This window comes from Watersipora subatra, chromosome 3 (genome assembly GCF_963576615.1).
Source record: "Watersipora subatra chromosome 3, tzWatSuba1.1, whole genome shotgun sequence".
In the NCBI taxonomy this organism is placed as follows: domain Eukaryota; kingdom Metazoa; phylum Bryozoa; class Gymnolaemata; order Cheilostomatida; family Watersiporidae; genus Watersipora; species Watersipora subatra.
Window position 1 is genome coordinate 26,416,587 of NC_088710.1, and position 6,570 is coordinate 26,423,156.

A 6,570-nucleotide genomic window follows, 5' to 3' on the forward strand; every position below is an offset into this window, starting at 1 on the left:
TTGAATAAAGTAAGTTTAAACTATCCATGATTCAGTCCAGCAAAGAGTGCTCAAGATGCAAGTGAAATTAAATAAATAAAATTACTTATATGGAGCAATAAGTATTCAAATGTATCCTACTTGAAACTAAAATCAGAGTGCTCAACATAGGATGGAGCAGTATAAAATGGAAAGTCAAATAGTTTACTTATCTTTCAGCTACTGTCAGTTTCCTGCTGGCGCATTCTTCAGGCTGTAAGCTTCAACTGGGCAAGATGGTGACTTTTCAAACATCCCTTTCTTTTACGTGATTGGTGGGCTTTGTCGCGCTCTGATTGACTTATTACTAAAATTGCAGAGAAGATAACTCTTAGAATGAGGACAAGATGAGGCAATTTCTGTTCTTTTATTAAGTGTTGACATGTCAGGTTTTTTAATGATGTAATATTTTTCAGAAATACATAAATTGCACCTTTTCCTTAAGTTGCTGTAGGATTTGGCGTGTTTGAAAAACCAATCACGTAAAAGAAAGGGATGTTTGAAAAGTCACCATCTTGCCCAGTTGAAGCTTACAGCCTGAAGAATGCGCCAGCAGGAAACTGACAGTAGCTGAAAGATAAGTAAACTATTTGACTTTCCATTTTATACTGCTCCATCCTATGTTGAGCACTCTGATTTTAGTTTCAAGTAGGATACATTTGAATATATATATATATATGTATATATGTATATATATATATATATATATATATATATATATATATATATATATATATATATATATATATATATATATATATATATATATATATATATATATATATATATATATATATATATATATATATATATATATATATATATATATATATATATATATATATATACTGTACATGTTTGTGGGACCAATACTGCAGCTAAAGTCATAATCCTGTCATTGTCTTGTATAGCTATAAACTATTATCCTGTCATTGTCTTGTATAACTACAGTCTACTATCCTGTCATTATCCTGTATAGCTAAAGTATTTTATCCTGTCATTACCTTGCATAGCCGTTACTGTCTTGAGTTCAGTTGTAGTTTATTCAGTCAAACATATACACATACCCATCCTAAACTCTCACCTATCTTATAATCTACAATGACTAGTACATACTACAAGCAAGGTAACACTGCTGTAGCATCTCAATTTAAACTGTGCCAGTCATTAAATATGGCTATTATCATTCCAAAATCCCATTTGCTTTTCTAATCCACGCTACCATATCTTATTGGTTTGACAATACTTGTTCTGAGTCCAAATGCACAGGGTGAAAGTAACCACACAAGACAAACAAGTTGCATTTACCTACTTCATCAACGCTTTCACACAGAAGCTTTGCCGTGCGGAAGCATTAAGTGTTCATCAATTACCCACTTTTACATTAGAACGTCTCATCACCTATTGATGTACTTTTAGAGTGTGATTCCTTGTTGTTTTTATTGTTTTCACCATTGATTATATTCTTTTAATTCTATATCTAACATTTATTGTAGAAATTGAAGTAGTCTGCTAATTTGCAAGAGAAATCATGTGACTACATTGGAGTAAGTTTCAGAGCAGCTATTTCTGGGGTATCAAAGAATCACATATTGTAGCTTAGATAAAGCGAGCGAAAAAGGTAAAAACTGTAAAAAACTGAACACATCGGAAGATTGAATGTTGACACGAGTTATATTTTTCTTGAAAGGTATCAAATTAGGTTATGTACTAGTAGTGCAGGAAAATTAGAAAGCAATTTTCATATTGTTGATTCACAGGCACACGACTTCTAAAATATTCTGTCAGATTGTACTTTAATAAAGAATCAGTGCTGTATATATCCAAAAGTCTTCTTTATATTGCTATATTATGCCTTCAGTAAATATTACTATACTTTAACTATTTCATTATTATAGACTATTCATTATTTTACTATTCATTATTATTTCATTATACTACGAGAGTGGTTAGGAAAATATTAAATTAATAAAGGTGCACTGTCACTATTAGTTAACACATGAACTCAGTAACAAGAAGTATGTTATTTAGAGCAAACAACACAAGCTAGTTTTGCTCCTTCTATGTAAGGTGGGCAATATCCAAGGTAGGGGCAGTCTCCTTGAACAAAGTAGAACAACGCTCCATATGTGTTAGCGTGTAGTCCAGTTAAGGCTTCTGGTTCTTTGTCCATACAGACGTAGTTATACGCTCTTTTGTGACTGTAGTGCCCTGACATCAGATATCCTTCGTACTCCTAAACAAAAATAAGCTCAGTTTCTATATTTAATAATTACTTACGATTTTATATTTACTTACCAAATTAAATTTGCTTATTTATTCTAAAGCAAATATTGATTTATTTTTTTCTCATCGGAATCTCATCATTCAATTGAGAGTTATCTATTGTTTGTATTAAAATTGACAAGACAAAATTCTTTTTATCATGATAACATGCTGATGAAATCATTCAAGCTTAAATCATCTTGTGTCAAACTGAGCATCTGAGAAAACTTGCTCCAAAAATATCGTACGATGCTATTCTAACTTGTGTATGAAACTAGCAAATTAATAACTTTTTTGCTAATGCACATGTTACAGATTATATGTAATTGGACACAGGAATCCACCAATTTTATAAAACGAAATTGTTGTTTAGAACTTGCTCCTTCCAACATCAGCTTATATGCAAAAAAATCTTATATCAGATGATATATGGTACTTCACCTTATTCCAAGATGATGGACAGGTTCTTTTAGCAGGTATCATAACAGTTGTAGATCTGCTAGGAAGGTAGCATCTGGAACAAGGTACATTCTGGTCATGCATACGACTAAGAAATATATTCGAGTCGGTCTGGTGCTCTGCTCCATATATGTAATTACCCGTGTTGCTTGCTAAATATGAGTTATACTCCGGCTCTGAAGGTAGACATGTATAGACAGATGACCCTCATTCATGGTCATAGTATTGCCCTGCTGCTATTCCTGTAGCATACATTAAGAAATCACGAAATTTAAGTAAATGCAATATTAATCAGCACTTGAAATCACTGGTAAGAATCACAAACAATGTATTATAAAGATTCTGCAAAATTATTATATTTTAAATGAATGACCAGTCATCTTATCTGCCTAATAAAGTTAGCTGCAATGAATTAGAGGGTAGTAGATATATTCTGTAACCAACCTGTGTAGACGAGCTCTGAAGAGTTACCACATGATTTTCTGCCCCATCTAATATATGAACTTCCTCCTCCAGAAGCTGGTTGTATGTCAGCTACAAAATGATCAAGTTCCATGTTACAGAGTTTCCAATTTTTATAAAAAGTTTTCATAGCTCTCAATTCTTCATTATCGCAGATCTAAGTCTCATATTTTCCCGGGTAGCACTTAAATATTTTGTACAAAATAAGAAGTAAGGAATTTTTTAGTCTTTCATCATAAATCACCTATTAAATCTACCATGAGCAAACTTCCTGCTGCTTTCAAAATATTAGTTTTATTAATTTCAAGTTCTTCTTGATACCAACTCTTCAATCGCTCACAGCGTACTACAAAAGAAAAACTCAACTAACCAGCTGAAGAGGGTTCCCTCCTCTCCTCATCTTTTTGCATTTGTCGCTCAATTTCTTTCAACTTTCTGTTGTTACTTTGGAGGAGACTCAGCAACCCATGAGCAATTGTTTGATTAAACTCTTGTAGGAGTTCATCTAAAAATAATATTGATGTTTCTTATTTCAAAAATAATATGTTTTTTCTTTTCATTGAAATCAAGTGTTTTTTTAAAAATGATGTTCAACTAGTTTATTATTGCGAACATACCATTTTCAGAGTGCCTGGCAGATGGTCGAGCTACAACTGATTTGGTGTGGTTTACCAATTTTTCAACTCTCGTTTTCAGTCCAGTCAGGTCTGACTCTTCACAATCTCTGCCATCTCTACCGTCCCTACCATCTCTTCCTGGAGGTCCTCTTAAGTATGAAAGTTGTCCTGTTGGTAAAATATGTTACAATAGTTTTTTTTTTTGATGCTGAAGTCTTTCATTAAATTAACATAATCTAAATATGCTTTGAGTAAAAACAAACAAAAACTTGAGTACAAGCTTTAAAAACTTTCAGAAGTGTCTAGTGACCCTTTAAGCAATACAGAACACACCAGCACTCTGATGACAAAAGGATATATTTAAAGTTTCCAAAGACTTTTTTCTGCCTGTCCAAAATATTTTCATTAAACATGTACATGCACAAACATTCTTAAGCAATTCCACTGATATCATCAACATTTTACCTTTAATAACCATTTTATATGTAGCTCTGATTACACCTGTCATGACATCATCAAGTCTTAATCAATAGCAAGTCTCTGTTTACTTTCTACGTTTACTTTTCACTACTTTTAAGTTTATTTGTATGGAGGAGTGTTGCTCTCCTGACCAACGCTGATCTTAGTAGTGAAGTTTATACTTTTGTTTAAGCTTTACAATTAAACTTGAGTTAAACTACAGTTTTATCCTTTATAGATATCTAATATTTTGAGCAAATAAATAGTATACCAAATTTATCCAGCTCACAGGCCCAAGGTAGTGTCAGTTTATGATATATCAAGGTCATGTAATAATTATTGTGCATATCTATTATTCTTATCAATCAATTGAGAATTGTCTCTTTATGTTAATAGTGCATTGAAAAAACAACTTTCTTTTCATCATGATACCGTGACAATAACAGTATTTAAATTGAAAAAACATATATTTAGCGTAGAGCTTAGGAACTGAACTAATCAACCGTTAAAGTACCGTTGTGCCCTGTTCTACCTCTTGTAGGAAACTAGCAAACTAACAACTTTGTTATTAAGTCTATTGCTTTGATATAAAAGCTGAATACCAAAGATCTATTAAAATGTTGCTTTAGTGATTGTTACATTTTGGCTAATTCACCTGGTGATAATTGACTTAGTATGCCATCACTAACTCCCTCGTCTTCTGCTGATCTTTTTTGTATGACTTGTTCCATATCAGTTGGAGACATCATTGACACCTAGATATGAAGTTTTCAAGTAACACAATCCTATAAACCTCAGCGTCTCAAACAGTTTCTTATCCAATAAGTGAACAGCACAAATTTATTTATCTTTTGATAAATGAATTTTATCATAAGATGCGACATCATTTCCTGATTTTTTCTCAATAAAATCAAGATTTATGCTGAAGAAGAATCTATGCTGGATACCAGTGCATGTTTTATGTCTACTGTTCCTATTATACACAACATACTTTGAACATGTATCATTATAATACTACTTGTTATATAAGATTGCAAGTCCTTAGACAGTTATATGTACCTGCACTTTTAGACATTTAAGTATGTTAAAAAAACCTTTTCAAATGAAAACAACTTCTCATGTGACCATTCCAATGGTAAAACAAAAATTAAAAGGAATTAAGCTCTGCTGCACAATCCTACTTGCACCAGTTCAGAATATATTCTTGTTAAATTGACTATTACTAAGATCAATTGTTGTTAATCTACTGTACAGATTTCAAACTTCTCACCTGTATTCCATTTCTTTCTAGCTGATCTAGTCTTGCGGTTAAATGATTAACATCCTCCTTTAACAACTGGTAACTTATTTGAGAGTAGACAGAGAGAATCAGAGCAGAGATTGTTATAACAGCAGTCAGTATCTGGATGACGTCATTACACTTCTGTTGCTTGGCTACATAACCTTTTTCCATTATGTAATCTAAAATTAGCATACGAAACTTACAGATCATCTACCTCAAATAACTAATTTTACTCAGATCGCTGCATTTACTGCTCACCATATTATGTATTAACATAATAATTATAATTTAATAAAAATATAGTAACTTAATAATAACAAGGCATACCGGACAAGCAAGTTCTTATATGCTAATTTATTATGAAATTTCCCTCTCATGCTTTTAACCAACAATATTTTTATTACATACAAATTGTATAATTTTAAAATTGTTTACCTGCATAAGTCAAATTTTTAAAGTACCCTGAACACGGAAATCTATAAATGTTAATGATTAATTACAATGCCATCATAATGTACAACTATATGCTGAGTAAGCCTGTTTTGTTTTCATTGTTTTGGTATTAAGAATCTTATTTGATGTTTCTCCATTTGTATTACCACAAAATATGTTTAGAAAATTTGGTATACCTCCAATATGAATTGTTAATTTTATTTTAAAAATCTGTGTGTATGCATTTTTAAATTCAAAAACTTACTCTAAGAGGTATCAAAAACTAGTTGTATGTGTATGTACTTGCCTTAGGCAGCAGCTTCCTTTGGCGACTGATATTGATGTATAGCTGCTTTTATACTCTGGTAAAGCGTCAGCTTCCGTTTGTGAAAAATTAGGTCAAATAATATATTTTGACAGCATCATCAGGTCAAAATATTTCACAATACCAGTTTTACTGATTTACCAATTTTGCTAGCAAAGGCATTCAATCAGTTCTGACAGCTGTCTATCCTAGATCATCTGTAGTATTCATTAAGATAACAAGTTAAAGTTTGGTATGCATACACTCCATTC

General features: G+C 31.8%; 1 pseudogene; it reads right to left on the bottom strand.

The window, feature by feature from the left end:
- Positions 1 to 1,998: 1,998 nt before the first annotated feature.
- Positions 1,999 to 6,309, bottom strand: LOC137389872 (uncharacterized; annotated as a pseudogene).
- Between the last annotated feature and the right edge of the window lie 261 nt (positions 6,310 to 6,570).